The sequence below is a fragment of the Rhinolophus ferrumequinum genome, chromosome 23 (genome assembly GCF_004115265.2).
Source record: "Rhinolophus ferrumequinum isolate MPI-CBG mRhiFer1 chromosome 23, mRhiFer1_v1.p, whole genome shotgun sequence".
NCBI lineage: Eukaryota > Metazoa > Chordata > Mammalia > Chiroptera > Rhinolophidae > Rhinolophus > Rhinolophus ferrumequinum.
This window is the reverse complement of record NC_046306.1, coordinates 30,519,587-30,537,537: the sequence shown is the minus strand read 5'-3', so window position 1 is coordinate 30,537,537 and position 17,951 is coordinate 30,519,587. Positions and strand designations below refer to the sequence as shown.

Genomic DNA, 17,951 nt, shown 5'->3' with positions numbered 1-17,951 from the left:
CTGATCCATGAATGAAGATCTGGGAAATGTCTATTAGAGGCTGAGGTGACATGGGATACGTGGTGAGCATCTCAGTGGGAACAGGACCCTCAGCGGGCAGGCTCCTGTTGCTGCAGCTGCCTCTCTAGTTATCCACTATTTGCCATTGCATCACTCATTCAAGCTGCAAAGTCCTTGAAGAAGGTATAAATTGCTCCTACCTGAGGTACATGACCCCCTCTGGTTGTACCAGGAAAGTGTGAGGGAAGATTTAGTCCACTGTGCTTCAGCAGCAGAAAGGAAGCAACAACTCGACTAAGATGATACCAAATTGCAGGGAGTGGTGATGCCCAGAAAGGAGGCTGGGGAACTCTTACTCTGGGGAAGTGGAGACTGCAGAGCATCAATGGCAAATATTTACACTATAGAGAGTGGAAGTGGGCAGGATTGTAACAAAAGGAACTAACATTTATTGATTTTTTTTTTTTTTTACTTAATGCCAATATTTATTTGCCAGCAACTGTTTTACCTACTCCATATACTTTGGCAGAAACTGTTGGTTGCCTCCCCACTAGCCTTTCTCCCAAACTTCCTCCTTAATGGCAGAATCCTACTATGATAAAAGAAGCTAAAAAATGCCGTATATCAACATTCCCAGGATCCTTTGCACATAGGACATAGGCACAGGACCCAATTCTGATGAATCGGTCCTGAGGGGAGGTCTTTTGGGAGGTGAACCTTCTGGGAAAGCGTTACCTCCCTTATAAAAAGAGAGACATGCATAAAGGGAAAGCCCAGCACCTTTTCTTCCTGCTTTGAATTAAGTCATTTCAGAACACTTGGAGCTGTGGTAGCCTTCTTGTGATAATGAGAGGAAAGCCAAGAAAATCATAGAAAAACTGACTTGTAACCCTGATGTTGCACTGTAGATGAACTCTGAAACCACCTATCTGTGGTGTCATTATTCCATGAGAACTTAAACACTTCTATTAGTTTTTCTCTTTTATTTGGGGTTTCAGTGTTTGATATACTTTTGTGTATATATCCCCATGAGGGATATATTCTCATTTTCATTTCATTTCTCATATAAGGAAACTGGCAAAAATCACTGAGTAACTTGACTGAAGTATGACAAAAGTTCAGACTTTTCTCACCTGTAAACTCCAGGGGCTGACAGCTTTCTCTATACTAGACTACTTTCCTAAATATTAATAACACTTCCTGTTGACTATGCTCTGTATGATACAGACCTCTCAGTTCTTCCTGCTTTTGTCCCCATTGACATTTTCATTGGTTACTACCATGAAACCTGAGTTATCCAGGAATCATTCTTGTAGAACTATCAGGCAGAAGATGAGGATCACATCTCTTTAGTAACAAAACCATCCCCAACAATAAAGAAACAACCCATGAATATCAAATTCCATTAGAAGAGCTCCAAACAAGAGTATGGCTAGCCACTTTCAACTCAGCTCAGATCAACTGTGATCCAGGCAGTAGAGATGCTAATTCATGAAAGAGAGTTTCAGGTTTTAGAGTTGGAGGCCATCACTGTTAGGTACTTCTCAAAATTCATGGTTAAAATGAGGAAGTATTGGTATTTGGTGGGAAAGCTCTCATTTTTTTATGGAAAACTCAGTATACCAGAATGGCAACCTACTGAATGATGCCAGCACTCAGAAACTTTCCTATACCTGAACACTAATTCCACAACTGCTGCCCTCTCTTCTTTGATTTTTGCTCTTGGTGATGTCTTTATTGCAGATTTAAGAATGTCCCTTTCCTTTTCTATGGTAGTCCAGATTATTTAGGTGAGAACTAGGCAGTACTTACTCTATCTGAACACGAACCCAAATGTGGTATTACACATATTGGTGATGACTGTTGTTAACACAAAAATGAAAAGTCATTGGAGAAAACATTGTCAAATGTGACTGAAACATCTGTGCCTAGAATGTGAGTCATGTAGAGAAGATATTTAAAAGATGAAGTGATTTTTATATAGGTGCTCACTCCTACACCAGTTGATAGTTTAATACCCCTCTCTTCTCTACACACCGTAAGATTATGATAAGACTTTTTTTTTTCTCCATCACATCCACTTTTTCTACCTTCAGGAAAGTTGGTAAGAATATACCTTTTCCTCAGTTCCTTTTTGTTCATGTTTCTTGAATATGTGATGGGATTAAACTGAGACAGTATTTTGAGACTCTGAGACTTAACTTTAGAATTTTTCTCGGTGGTTTTATGTTGCATCCCACATGAATTATTGATGGATGGAAAAGATAAAAAGACTACTGTGTTTCCCTGAAAATAAGACCTAACCAGAAAATAAGCCCTAGCATGATTTTTTCAGGGTGACATTCCCTGAACATAAGCCCTACTGCATTTTTTGGAGCAACAATTAATATAAGATCCGGTCTTATTTTGGGGAAAACTCAGTATGAATGTATCTATTTTCTAGGCATTATGCTAGGTAGACCATGAGTGGGGGGCTAAAAATTTCAGAGTCCTCCTCTTCTGGTTATACAGTGTGAAATTTGGAACGGCCTTCCATCTATATTCCCTTTATGTAGATGAGTAAACTGGTACAGAGAGATGAAGTGACCTGTCAAGGGCACATTATGGCCAAGTGCTCATCTCTGGTCCTTCTCCCATGCTTACTCTTCTACAGCAGTCTACAGGCTAGCACCTATTTGGAACCATTTTTTCAGTAGGCCTTCACAAAATATGAAAAGTGTGGATGCTCTTCATGACTTTTTATTTGGGATTTCCCTTTATGGACTGTCACTTTTCATGAAATGATAGGGTTGGGAGAGCAGAAAAGTATAGGTGTGGGGGGTGTGAGTCCTCACTTGGTAGAATAACAAGTGGGTAACTATGTTAATTGACACCTATAATTACAAAAAAATACGTCACTGTGAAACTTGACAGCATGGAAACTCCTGCAATCTTGCTTGGCATTATTAAGTAACGTGAAATTTAAAGAACAGGAATTTATCATATATTTCCTGGTCTGTCTTACATCAATAGAGACCCACCCTCCAATGATACATTATGCTCAAGTAACGTGGGCTTTCTCTGATTATAATAAATATTACCTTCAGGTTGCCCATAGGATAAGAAAACAAATGCAAATTTTCTTGAGTTGGGTGTTGTACTTTTATAAATTATGTAGTATAAACATCATACTTTGTTTTCCCATTGTTCCAGTAGGTTGTTGCTGTGTAACACAATATACCTCAAATTTTAGTGATTTAAAACAACCAGGATTTATTTAGCTCATTGGTCTACAGGTTGTCAGGGCAGTTGTGCAGATCTAGGCTGGGTTTGGTTGTTTTCAGCTGGTTGGCTCCTGTGTGTGTGAGGGTTGCTGGAGATCAGCTTGGGTTTGGCTAGTCTAGGATATCCTCTGCTGAGGTGTTGGGATGACTGGGGTCTCTTTCCATGTAGTCTCTGATATTCCAAAGGGCTAGTCTCAGGGTGTTCTCATGGCAGTGGCAATGTGGCTTCTACTCCCAAAAAGAGTAGAAGCTACAAGGTTTTTTGAAATCCAGCCTCAGAACTGACTCAGTGTTGCTTCTACCTCATTCGTTTGGCTAAAGCAAGTCATATCCCAAGACAGATTCAAGGGATGGAGAAACAGACTCCACCTCCTGTTGGGAAGAGCTGCACGGTCATTGCAAAGGGCTTGGATACAGGGAGGGATGGAAAATTGGTGGTCATTTCTGCAGTCTTCCATATACTGATTCCCCACGTTGAATCAGTCAGTAATTCTTAACTGTTCTATAGCTAAATATTTTTAAACTTCATGTAACTCTTACTACCAATCCACTATTTTACTAACTCTTACTAATCCAAGCCACTATCTCACCTGGTTGACCAGAGTAACTCCCGAACTTATCTACCTACTTCCATTCCTGGTCATCTCTAATCCATTCTCTACAGAACAGGCATGGTGATCTTTTAAAAGTATAAATCAACTGGGCCTTCCCAGTGGCTCAGGCGTTTGGAGCTCCGCGCTCCTAATGCCGAAGGCTGCAGGTTCGATTCCCACATCGGCCAGTGGGCTCTCAGCCACAAGGTTGCTGGTTTGACTCCTCGACTCTCGCAAGGGATGGTGGGCTGCGCCCCCTGCAACTAACAACGGCAACTGGACCTGGATTTGGAGCTGAACTACGCCCTCCACAACTACGATTGAAAAGACAACAACTTGACTTGGAAAAAATCCTGAAAGTACACACTGTTCCCCAATAAAATCCTGTTTCCCTTCCCCAATAAAATCTTTAAATATATATATATATATATATATATATATATATATATACACACACACACACACACACACACACACACAGATATGTCAACTCTTGTTACTTCTCACTCTTAGAATAAACCTATACTTCGTTTCATGGCCTAAAATGTCCCACAGTGACCTACTTCTGCCCCAGGCTCACCTGCTCTCTGTGCCGTCCTGGAGCATATCAAGCTCATTTTGCCTCAGGGACTTTGTAATTGTTGGGCTCTCTCCCTGCTGTGTTCCTTCTCCCACTTTTCATATTATGGATTTATTCTCGTACAACAACATCTCCTAGAAGGTCTTTCTTAATCACCTCTGTCAAGCAGGACCCTATCTTCCCATCATATCACTTTGTGTACTTCTGTTTGGTTTGTTAATTTACATGTTTATGGCCTATCTTTTCCAGCAGAATGTTTGCTGCATAAAGTCAAAGATGATATCTGATTATGCACATCATTGCACTTACCGTGTTTCCATGAAAGTAAGACCTCGCCAGACCATCAGCTCTAATGAGTCTTTTGGAGCAAACATTAATATAAGACCCGGTATTTTATATTATATTATATTATATTATATTATATTATATTATATTATATTATATCCGGTCTTACATTACAGTAAGACCACGTATTATATTGTTATATTTTATTATATTATATTATATTATATTATATTATATTATATTATGTTATGTTATATTATATTATATCCGGTCTTATATTACATTACAATAAGACCACGTATTATATTGTTATATTATATTATATTATATTATACCTGGTCTTAATATTATATTAAAATAAAACTGGGTCTTATATTAATTTTTGCTCCAAAAGATGCATTAGAGCTGATGGTCTGGCGAGGTCTTATTTTCGGGGAAACACAGTAGTAGTCACTTAATATTTGTTGATCTCCTACAGAGCAGACTCCTACATAAAATTTTTACTAAATAACAAAACTGAGGAAATACTTGTAACCTTTTTCTTAAAATGTGTTTATTTTCCATATTATGATGGCAGTATACTTAACTACACGTCATCAATATTGATCGTGACAAATAATCTTTTGTTGTGGAAATGAATTGAGATGGTCAAAAGAATTAAAAGTGAATGCTGATGCTCCATATATTGTGATGACATTTACAAAAGAAATATATTAGTATGTTGCTTAATTTATACCATGCAAGTAAACATTTTCAGAAAGGGGCCTTTGCAAGTCCTTGTATTCAGAGCCTCATTTTCCAAATGGAGGAGAGAGCTCTCTGAAATTGAATTTTATTCATGCCTGAGAGAAATGAAATCTCTCCGTCATGAAAAATGGGTATCAGGTGCTTTTGATTTCCTTTTATCAGCTGCTAATCGGAAGAGAAGAGGAGAGAGGCAAGCTAATGAAGCCAGCCGTTTCATAAGCAGTTGTATTGTGGGAAGCTTTGTGATTGTTAATTAGATGATGGCCTTGGGAAATACATTGTGAGAGGGAGAAATGCAGGAGGAAGTCATATATTACCAATCCTCTCCCTAGGTGGATAGCATCTAAATGTGTTTATGCTAAAATGTTTTGAGTTGTAAGAACTAGGTTTTGAACAAGAGATATCTGATGCTTTGAAGATGCTCAGAAGACCTTTTTCCTTACAGGTCCTCTATACATTAGTAATGATTTGTATCTATACATTAGTAATTATGTCATCTCTTAGCATGAATAGTTTAGAAATACATTGCTACGTACGTTTATATTTTGAGAGGGCTGCCAAATAGTTGCAGTCCCTTTTATAGCCGGAGAACTCCTTCCTTTCAGAGTCTGCATAAACCAGGGAAGCTAGACACTCAGTTGCCCAGCCTCCTTTACTGCTAGGGCACAGGCACAGGTTTGGGCAATCAGATAAACGTACCCTAGACTATGATGTAAAGAAGCACAGCACGAGAGAATCTCTTTTATTGATAGAGGTAGTGGCAGTTGGGGTCCTATGGCCAGTAGGAACTCTGACCCACGCAGATGGTGGTGGCATTGCAAGCGGTGTGACAACACATATATGTTCTCATGGACAGATTGGGGTGGAATTCTAATCATGGTACTTCTTAGCCGACTTTGACCTCTCCCTGGTTTTTTCTTCAGGGTTTCCAACAGTGCTGTGAGTTACCTTTTATCCTGGCAATAAATTGTTTTACTCGGACCGATATAGCATGGTCACTTGTTGCTTACACATAAGAACCATGACTAACTCACTGCCACAGGAAATGCTAACCATGCAATCAGTAGTTCTATTTCATCAAAAATATATAGTCCCTTATATGATTAACATAATCATATGTATATGTTGTCCAGCAGCACCCAAATAATGAGATTTTTATTCAGGAGGATTTAAAAGTTTTGTCACATTAGTTTCCCAATTCTTTTATTAATTAAAATTATAACTAATTTTTAAATTAGATTCTGTTTAGTTAATGTTGTGCTTCACTCTGTTTTTAAAAAAAGTGTTACTTTTTAAAAATAGAGTTTCATTACATAGAATTAGTCTAGTTAACAATTTTTTATTGAGTCTGATCATTCTCATTGTATGTTTTAGGAGGTAACAAGGAGGCAAACAGTTGTTGCTGCCAACAAGAGAGTAATTTTCTTTGGTCAAAAGGGTGGGCAGAAACTGAAAAAGGTTAATGTATTAAATAGCTGAAGATCTATGTGGTTCAACAATTATTTGTTTATTTAAAATATTTTATCGGATACTTGCTAAAAGCCAGGAATTATAAAGCACCAGAGAGTCAGAATAGCTCTCAAGAGCTTATAGTCTAGACTCTAGGGGTTTACCAAGGGCCCTATGCGGTAAAATACACAAACAGCCGGGCCACTCATTCAAGGTGAAGTACATATTGCCTCACCTGGTTTATTAAATATATTTTTGGAATTTGCTGCGGGCCAATTAACAATGGATTGCGGACCACAGTTGGCCGCAGTTTTGACACCACTGGTCTAGAGCAACGATACTCAAAGTATGGTCCACAGACCTGTGCCATCTGCAAACTTTGTTTCTGGTCAACAGTGGATTAAGGAATTTGTAGCAGAAGGTAGATCATTCAGCAGGCTGGTTAGTCCAGCTGATGTTTCCCTAGTATAAGGCTGTTTTTAAGAAACAGTGACTTGATTTACATCCTGTGCTAGCTCCTTATCTTGTCACAGATCATAACAGTTTGTATATTGGGTACTTTGAGTAGCAGTAGTTTAAAAAGGAAGGAAATAACAGGTTATTACATCAACCTATGGAACAGCAAAATATGACCTCACGTTAACATTCGTTTCAAAACAAACATTTAAATTAATACTTATCTTTTTCTTTCCTTAAGTGAGCCCTGGACAAGTGGTAGTATATAAAAACACTTTTTTGGATTTTGTTGGGTTTATAGAAACATCGACGATAACTGTGGACATCAGGATTTTTCAACCTCGCAAATGGGAAAGACATAAAGGCAATTGTATACATTCAAATATCAGATATGGTCGAATGCTCTGGAGTGTTTTTAATAGGAATTACAGCCCATTAGAAAGCTTTGTCTGTATAGTATTTTAAATGAATATTGGATAAGTTGACTTATATTTTTATCTCAGTTTTATATGTGTGTGTGAGAGAGATTTAATAACTCTCAATAAATCTTTAAAAAACCATTTCCCCCTGACTAAGGAGGAATGAAGGAGTATTTGTAGATAAAAATAATGATAATAATAATAAAGTAAGACATTGGCTTTTTGTGAACAGCTAAGGGGTTATTTCCTAATATTTTCCTGTCATTCATTTAAATAAAGCACCAGATCACCAGATTTAAAAACTAAAAATGTTTTTGGTCACAGTTTAACTAGAGATAGCCAAAACTAAACTGTGGTATTGGATGCCAGAAGAAGGGTTATGTTTGGAGGATATTGTCAGGGAGAGGACATGAGAGAAACTTCTGAAGTGGTGGAAATGTTCTGGGCCTGCATTGTCCAATATGGCAGGCACTAGCCACTGTGGTTATTTAAGTGTAAATTAATTAAAATATACACAATTAAAAATTAAGTTCCTCAGTCACACTAGCCACATTTGACATGCTCAGTGACACCGACACCGAGGCTTATGAATTGGGCAGTGCAAAATTATATTTTATTATAGAATCTTTCCATCACGGCAGAAAGTCCTATTAGACAGTGTTGTGTTAGATCGTGGTCTAGGTTGTTACTGGGTGTACAGACATGTCAGTACTTAGGATTTGTGCACTTTATTGTAGTAAGTTATTCATCAGTTTGAAAGGTATATAAAGAAAAAAACGAGAGATTTGGCTCTGTTTGCTTTTCCACTTCAGCTCAATCGATGCCTTTGCCATTCCTGGACACTGGGAAGCCTGAGAAGGTACTTAGTTGATATAGAGAAGATGTATTCTAAGACCTGTGTTGCCATAGCAAAGGTGGCCCTCCCTCGGACAGGTATCACAGGTATGTGGGTAAGGGCAGGGCAGAGGCTGACTCAGGTCCACCAGTCAAAAGGACAGTGCTGGGGACACCAAATAAAAGAGTGGTATCAATCTTTGGAAGATCATTACCAGAGAAGAGAATATTTTGTTTTCTACACGGGGGATTAGAAAGTTTTAGAGGGGCTGGCTGGATGGTTCGAGCACCGTGCTCCTAACGCCAAGGTCGCCGGTTGGATTCCCACATGGGCCAGTGAGCTGCGCCCTCTACAGCTAAGATTGTGAACAACAGCTCTCCCTGGAGCTGGGCTCTTGTGAGCAGCCAGAGGTTGGCGTGAGCTGCTGTGGGCTACTGTGGGCTACTGTGTGCTGCCATGAGCAGCCCACCAACTACTGGCGACCGACTGCCTCAGCCAGGGGGGAGCGCAAGCCTCATAACACCGGCATGCGCCAGGGAGCTGCGTCCTACACAACTAGACTGAGAAACAACGGCTTGAACTGGACTTGGGGGGAAGGCAGAAGGAAGGGGGAAAGGAAAGTTTTGGAAACACTTTTTATTAATGTTGGGCTTGCTCTGGGTCATTTTGAAACCTTGCTTCTGCTTGATGTGGATGTTCTCTTTATCACTGATTTCTGGTGTGTGTGTGTGTGTCTATGTGGCGCTGGAAGCTGGGGCAGCAACTAGTGAGAAAACGATATATTCCATAAACTAGATTCACAATTTCTTTATCTTGTGGTTTTTACATTGACATTTCCGCCTCTTTTTTTCTCCTACTTTTCAGATTTTGAGGATTTTAGCAAAGTCAACTCACTTTTCTGTTCTTAATTTATTCGAGGCCTAATTATGCAAAATGCAGTCCAGGGAGCATCAGCATTGGTTTCACCTGGAGCTTGTTAAAATTCAGATTTTTCAGGCCCCACCCCAGACTCACAAAGCCAGAATCTGCATTTCAAAAGGAGATTCTTGTGCATATTGCACCTAGAGAAGCTCTGGTGTAGAGTACCCAGAATATTGCATAACTACACTAATTAATTTTGTTGACTGTTTTGTAGCCTATTAGTCAAGATGAGTTAAAAATATTAAATTGACCATCTATTGTCAGCTAAATGTAACAGCTGTAGAGGGTTGTTTCCTTCTTGTGGGATTTTTCATTTCACAAAGAAATTGAGTACCCAGTATTGCAGTCCATCTTCTTACAACAAGCATGTGAGATGTCAAATGTACTTTATACATTAAAAGTGAAAATTGCTTTTTGATGTTGTGTCACTCAGAGTGAAAAATGTTGTATAAAAAGATAAGTGCACCATTTTAAGCCTTTGACTAAGGCAATGGCAATTTAATAAGATGGCAATTTAATAAGAAATAACTTGGTACTGACAGCTTTCAATTAATGTCTGAAAAAAGAAAAAGGAAAAAGAAAAAGAATGTATAGCTCCAAATGTCAGATAATTAATATTGCTTATAGTTAGCTTTGTAAGGTATGTTCTGCTTACTTTTGACTGGGGATGATTTCCTTTTATTTATTTATTTATTTATTTATTTATTTATTTTTATTTATTTATTTAAAGAATCTTTTTTTTTTTTTTTTTTTTATTGGGGAATATTGGGGTCAGTGTGTTTCTCCAGGGCCTATCAGCTCCAAGTAGTTGTCTTTCAATCTAGTTGTGGAGGCCGCAGCTCACTGGCCCATGTGGGAATCGAACTGGCAACTTTGTTGTTCAGAGCTCACGCTCTAACCAACTGAGCCATCCAGCCACCCGGGAATGACTTAATTTAAATCACATACTGAGAACATACTCCAAAAACTTGACTTGGGAGGAACAAAGGGCCCGTGTAGTTTCCTCACTACCCCCATCAACCGGCTGTTGAAATTTCCTCAGCAGCTCATACCATTGACAAATAAATTGTGCGTTCCCCGAGAGACCTCTCAGCATAGCTAGAATGAAATGATTTTGTTCAAATCACAGAGCATGGAAAAGCAAAACTTGATATTGCAAGGGATATGGAAAAGAAACAAGGGCTGATGCTGAGTGCCATGGATGTGCCAACCATTTAAACCCAAAGGCAAGATGGCGGTAACTTTAAGTTTGTATGGAACATCATCCAAGATGATCATTCCAGTACAGATATGTCATAAGTGTGACAGAGTCCTATCGCTGTGATGTTATCAGGAAGATAGAATGGTCCACCAATATTCTATACAATCCGTGATTCACCTGTCTACCCATTGAGTCACCCAGCATGAACTTGATGATTTTTTCCCCCAAAGTCTTAATTTGTTAATATTTTAGTTCTTTTATCCATTCATTGGATGTATTTTAAACGTCCATGAAGATCTGTATACTGGAGATGTTAATGTAATCAGAGAAGTCCTTTTAATGAGCTTACCTGGTCTCGCCCTTATATTAGGAGCACAGGCCAGTTTTGTCAGTTGAATGAGCTAAAAGTATAGATTATTTCTGTTTAGAAGAAGCCATAATTGCTTTCTCAGGTTTTTGTTTCTACTTAATGAACTCGAATGTTTCAGGGCATCTAAAGATGTAAGTAATTAACTTGGTGGCTAAAAACAGTAGAAACCTGTTTTCTCACAGTTCTGAAGGCCAGAAGTTGGAAATCAGTACCGCGTTTCCCCGAAAATAAGACCTAGCTGGACAATCAGCTCTAATGTGTCTTTTGGAGTAAAAATTAATATAAGACCCGGTATTATATTATATTACCCGGTTTTATATTATATTATATTATATTAAAGACCCGGTCATATAATAAAATAAGTCCAGGTCGTATATTAATTTTTGCTCCAAAAGACGCATCAGAGCTGATTGTCCGGCTAGGTCTTATTTTCAGGGACACACAGTATTAATGTGCTGAAACTAATGTGTCAGCAAGGACGCACTCCCTCCTGAGGTCCTAGGGAAGGATTTGTTCCCTACCTCTTCCAGCTCCTGGTGACTGACAGCATTCCTTGGCTTCACTTCACTCCAGTCTTGAAGGCCAGCATCTTCAAATCTCCCTTGACATCACCTTCTCTTCTGTGTGTTTAATCTCCCTCTGCCTCCTCGATCTTATAAGGATACATCATGGCATTTAGAACCCATCTGGCTAATGTAGGATTATCTCCCCATCTTAAGCTCCTTAACTTAATCACATCTGCAGAGTCTTTGCTGTGTAAGGTAATGTTCACAGGTTCCAGGAATTACGATGTGGATATCTCTTGGGGGGCCATTTCTTAGTTTACCACAGACTTCAGGGAATTAGGGCGTTTTCCTTTAAAATGTTGTTTATTCTTAAAGAATAGATATTGTGTCTAGCACATTGCTGTTCCACAAAGGATCATGGACCTTACCCAACAACAAGCATTACTAACAGTTAATGAAGAATATGCCCCCAAAAAACCATAAGTGCAATCTTAGCATCCTAACATCTGGCTCTGAAGGGGCTTTGAACTTCTGATGTGACTTCCTAAAACTCCCTTGTTATGCCCTGGAATGCATTTCGACTTAGGAGTAACCAACAAATGCTACCTAAAGGTGTGACACGAGTTAGTTCAGGTTCAGCCATTTAGATTTAGGGCTTCTCAGTTTTTTACACTTCATTAAATCACATAAGCAGAGAGCATATATGACTGATGTTCGTTTCCAGTAGGCTGAGTCCTGTAAATCCATACATTCCAGGTTAATCGATGAAGCCATCAAGGCAGGCCAGGAATAACCTGCTAAAACTTTAGTTAGATCAGATGTTTCCAGGTTATTTTCCTGCCAGTATATCCAATCATAGTGTTTACAAGGAGGTCTGGTCTTGTCAAGGTCAACACTTACTCAAGGACATCTTAAAGACAGAAGGAGCAAGGAAGTGACGGACCCAGGGTTAATTCTCTTTTTCTCAGATATGAACAATGCTTTAGATTTAGAGAACATTCACTTATGTCTATACCAAGATATTGGTGACACTTTTGAAACTTACCATTTGGAAATGAAGTACATAAGTAAATCTGGAAATCAAATGATTTTCTTCAGTTCATCCTGAAATGACTCTGCACGTACGCATGTGCACGTGTGTGTGTTCGTGTGTGTGTGTGCGCTACAATAGGAGTATAGACCAAATATAAATGAAAGGGATCTCTAACATCAACGGTTGCAAGCATAATGTCTGCTGTTTGAACACAACTTGCTATGTTTTCTTATACTGAAGACGCCTCAGGGACTTCAGCTACGAGAATGATCATCAGTGTGTGTAATTTATTTATGGGATATTTAGATGACTTTATTGCACAAGATTGAAAACAATGAAAACCTACTTCTATCTGATGAATGAGAGAGTGACTTGGATACAATAATGGGGCTCTTGTTTTCATTTATGGGCAGCCATGCTTTAGTTTCACAGTTAACCTTTATTATGAGAAAATAATAAAAGTAAGATGATTTTCTCACTTTTTCTTTGGCTTTTGCATGGAAGAAACAGTGTATTCTTGGCACCTGATATTTCCAGTGCCATCTGTCTGTTGGTTTCCTTGCTGTGAACAGATTCAGAGTAACGTGTGGGTGTGTGGGGAGGAAATCATTATTAGAATCTTTTCTAAGAAGGTCAACTCTGTGTGACATCTGAATGCCCTTGGGCGGTGAAGGTTGGATAACACATTGCTTTCCTGAGCTGTCCTTGCTCTGTGCCTTCAGAAGACCTGCTCATCATAGGACCGCTGCTGGCCTCCAACCTCCCTTTTTATCTTTTAAAGGTAGGATTTAAATAAGGACAAAAGGGCAGGATCTCTGAGTAGCTACTTCCAATGTTGGCCAAAAAGCAATACATTTTTCAAAGTATTGCTTTTTGGAAAGGAAGGAGGGAGGATTTTTTCTCTGCTGGATCGCTGGGATCCTACTTAGTGTCACCTGAATAAGTGGGTATATCAAAGATTCCATGCAAGTCCTTAAGAGACCTCCACGTGTTAACTTGTTGCCTTCTCACTCCCTTGACAAAGTCCTTTGCCCTTAGCAACCGTGCTCATGATAGAGCCTGACATTTTGCAGAACACCTTAGGGTTTTTAAAACAATTTTATAGATGTTACCACATTTTCTCCTGGGAATAATCCTCTGAAGTAGTTTGGGAAGGTATTAATCTTCAATTTGTAAATGAGAAAGTTGAGGCTAAGAGAGGTCAACTTGCCTAAAGTCATATCATTATTTTTTTTAACCTTCCCATGCATTATTTATTGAAAATTAAAGCAAAAGTTTCTATACACCATATTTTCCTATGGTTAATCATTTTAATTAAGTTTTGTTTTTTTAAAATTATTGTTGACATTCAATAATATTGCAATACCTATGTATGGTGCCAGGTGCATACTAGACCTATCAGGGGCATCACTTCGTAAGTTTTACAGTTGTCTAACGACTATGCTGTACACCTCAAACTAATATAAAAAAGTCATATCATTTTTAATCAACAGACTAGAGGCTAGACCTCATTCCAACAGGAGCTTAATCATAAATTTTTATTGTTAACCATCATAGACATACTCAAATTCCTTTAGGGACCTCGTGGATAATGTAACTGAGTGATGTTGGATGGGGTAAGAAAAAGAATGGTGGGCTTGAGGGTAATCTAAAGGAGTGTGAACAATTCTTTAAGGTATTTTTAAGGTATTGTATTGTCAGTCTTTCCCTTCCTTCTGTCCTCTGACCCACCCTTCCTTCCTTCCTTCCTTCCTTCCTTCCTTCCTTCCTTCCTTCCTTCCTTCCTTCCTTCCTTCCTTCTTTCCTTCCTCTATTTTCTGTCACCAGACTGGAGGCTTACTGGGTCTCACGGAGCCATACGTTTGTTACTTCTGTCTTCAACTTTGCAGATAATTTGAAGTCAAGGGCATGAAATTATAACTGTGGTTGTCCAGGAGGGGGCCTTGCATATAAATGAAGTTAAATAAAGGCAGATTGGTGAAAGTCTTTGGCAGTATATTCTGTGATCGATACAAGGTGTAATATAAAAATACAGGAAATGTTTAAATTTAAAAAAAATTATTACAGTAAAAGACACATTGCCATTAATACTCTCAAAACACTCCCCCTTGGCTTCGAACACACTTATCCCATCGTTCTTGCCACTTTCTGAAGCAGTTCTGGAAGTCCTCTTTCAGAGTGTTTTAGTTGCGCTGTCGTGGCTGCCTCAATGTCCTGAATCAGTTCAAAATGTTTACCCTTCATGGTCATTTTGACTTTGGGGAAAAGCCAGAAATCACATGGTGTCAGATCCGGTGAATAAGGTAGATGAGGACACACCGTAATTTTTTTATTTGACAGAAATTGCCATACCAGAAGCGATGTGTGACAATGGAGAGTTGAGGATGAAGTAAAGACATGAAAGAGGACTTCCAGAACTGCTTCAGAAAGTGGCAAGAACAATGGGATAAGTGTGTTCGAAGCGAGGGGGAATATTTTGAGGGGGGTTCATGGGAATGTCTCTTTTACTGTAATAAAATTTTTTAAAAACTTAAACATTCACGTATTTTTTGGTCACACCTCATATGTTCAAAGTGACAGGGAAAAGATTTTGATTGGTCAGCCCAAGACTTTATGTCGGTTTAGTTGCCAAAGGCTGAGCCATATTGGGACCTCAGAGACCATCTAGTTAAACTCTCATTTTTAAGCATTTCAGAGAGTGTGGGTATTATAGCAGTTATCTACTACCACAACAATGCTGTCTAAGAAACACAAAATCTCAGTGGCATATCTCAATACTGCAATGAATGTTTATGGCTCATGGAGCTTGGATCAGCCATGGGTCAGCTATAAAGCTCTTGTCTTGGCTGCGCTCGCTCATATGACTGTACTTGGCTGGCTGTGGCTGATCTTCAGCTGGGAAGAGCAGGGCAACTCTGCCCTGCTCCATTTGTCTCTCACCTTTCAGCAGGGCGGCCCTAGCCTGTTCTCAAGGGGAGGGCAGTAGGGCAAAAACAGAAGAGAAAACAGACAAGGTCTCTCAAGACCTAGCCTTGGAGTAGTAAGCTGTTACTCTGTTGGACAAAGCAAGTCACATGCGGTGGAGAAATGCACCTCACCTTTTTGGGAGCAACTCCAAAATCACATGGCAAGAGGTATGGGTAAGAAGATGGGAATTACTAAACACAAGAGGCAGTATTAAATCTATCAATCACCACAATTACCTAACAGGTTAGGAAGAGAAATGGGATAGCGCCAGGCTTCTTGCCACATCTCCACACTAATGACTTTCACATTATTTCTAGAGAATCTCAATTTGCCTTAGACATGCCCCTCCCTCCAAATAAACTCCATGTCTTTAGAGCCTTCAATTTACTGCTAGGCTTCCTGCTAATCCCCCAGTTGTGTTGAAGTCTCCTCTGCTAACACTCCCCCAAACCCTGCCAGGATATTAACTCTTAATTAAGAAGTTTGCTGGTAAAGTCCAGTGCTGACTTCAACATTTTTACCACTGAAGAATACTTATAATTTCTTTTCCCTATAGACTTCATGTTTGGAAACTGTTTTGTGCCAGAGTTTTTAATAATTATTTTTTCCTTTAAAAATATAAAACGTGTACAACTACCAAATTAGAGCGTCTGATTGGCATGAGATACTGCACTGAGCAAAAACTCGCTATAAGTAAAGACCATCTCTGCTTCACTTAGCTTGGACCTGCATTTTCATAGGGAAATGCTCAAGTGTGATTAGTAGGCTTTTCAACTCTCGTTTCTGTCTTCACTGATTCCAGGTTGAGAGTCTTGGTGACAAGATATACTTCTATCTTGAATATTTTATTCGAAACAGACCCTTCTGAAGACAAAGCATCCTTCCTTTCTGTAAATCACTCAATCTGGGGTTCTCTCAAATTAGGCCTAGAACATTATTGATTATTTTAAAAACATTATTGATTATTCAGTCTCACAACGTTCCTTGTTCTGACCCCTGATAACAAAGGGATGTGGAGGTACAGGCTCATGCTGATGATAACATTTAGCTCTTGGAAAAGACTGAAAAATCAAGAGAAAGAGTAGGATAAATTAAAAATAGCACTTTTTCTTAGGCAGGTAATTTAGTTCTCCTCTTTCTGAATTTCTGGAGATTTAAAATTCACTTCCATAAACTATGGTTTATCTGTGTATCAGGAAATGTCAAATACGGAGATCATTTCACCCAGCTGACATGGTTGTTTTATTGTATGACTCTAGACAAGTGGTCAGTGAGCACTTAGACAATGTTTGCAAGCTGTGATTTTTTTTTTTTAAAGAAGGAAGAAAGACCCTGTGTTGATCCAACTGCAGAAAGAAGTCTTTTTCAGTGTGATGTGGCATCATAATACTTAAGAGACTTTGCAGATATTACAGAGTACTGCCAATAATGGATAGAGTACCTTGAGATATTTGTGAGAGGAAGAGTTACCCCTGTTTGCTTTTTAAAATTTATCAATCACTTTTTAGTAATAATACAGGCTTTTGAGCAGAGCTGTCTAATAGAAATTTCTGCTTTGATGGGAATATTGTATATCTGCCCTGACAATACAGTAGGCATTCGCCCTATAAGATCATTGAGCTTATTTAAGTATGTGGCTAGTACAACTGAGGAACTGACTACTCTTTAAAAACAAAAACAAAAAACAAACAAAAAAACAGCTTTATTGAGGAACTGACCTACAAAGAAAAAATACTGACCATATTTAAAATGTACAGTTTGATATGTGTTGACATCTGTATACAATCATGAAACCATCAGCACAAATAAGACGGTGAACATTTCTGTCGCCCCCAAAAGTTTTCTGGTGGCTTTTTGAAATCTGTCTCATATCCCTGTCTATCCACCATCACCTTTGTCCCCAGGCAACCACTGATCTTATTTCTGTTACCATGCATGAGGTTGCATTTCCTAGATTTTTATATAAATGAAATCATATAGTATGTACAATTTCCTGGTCTGGCCTCTCACTCAGAATCATTGTTCTGAGATTTATCCAAGTTGTAGTACGTATCAAGAGTTCATTCGGTTCCCAAACCGCTTTGGCCAGCATGAGTAAATTTTTGTCTCAGCTTGAAATCACATTCAGAAAAGATCCAAAAAAAACTATAGGCCAGAAATGAACAAACTCAATTCAATGAAGGATGTAGAACAAAAGAAGAGTGGAAACGACTTTTTCTTGGGTAATTAGACTGGATCTGAGAATATTGATAAGCCATTTATTAAAAGAAACATTTATTGGGATTTTTGTCATATAAACTTTAATCAGTTTTTATAGCTCTCTCCC

At 38.7% G+C, this 17,951-nt stretch overlaps 1 protein-coding gene across 3 annotated transcripts in view; it reads left to right on the top strand.

Annotated features, from left to right (window-relative positions):
- PAK5 (p21 (RAC1) activated kinase 5) overlaps nucleotides 1-17,951 on the top strand; it is a 283,597-nt gene that overhangs the window by 79,407 nt on the left and 186,239 nt on the right. Inside the window, exon 1 of one of the 3 annotated variants that reach the window (XM_033095503.1) lies at nucleotides 8,678-8,734. The exons of the other annotated variants lie outside the window; for them this stretch is intronic. The gene's annotated coding sequence lies outside the window, so the exon portion shown is untranslated. Of the gene's footprint in view, nucleotides 1-8,677; nucleotides 8,735-17,951 lie in introns of those variants that run through there. 3 annotated transcript variants of the gene reach the window in all.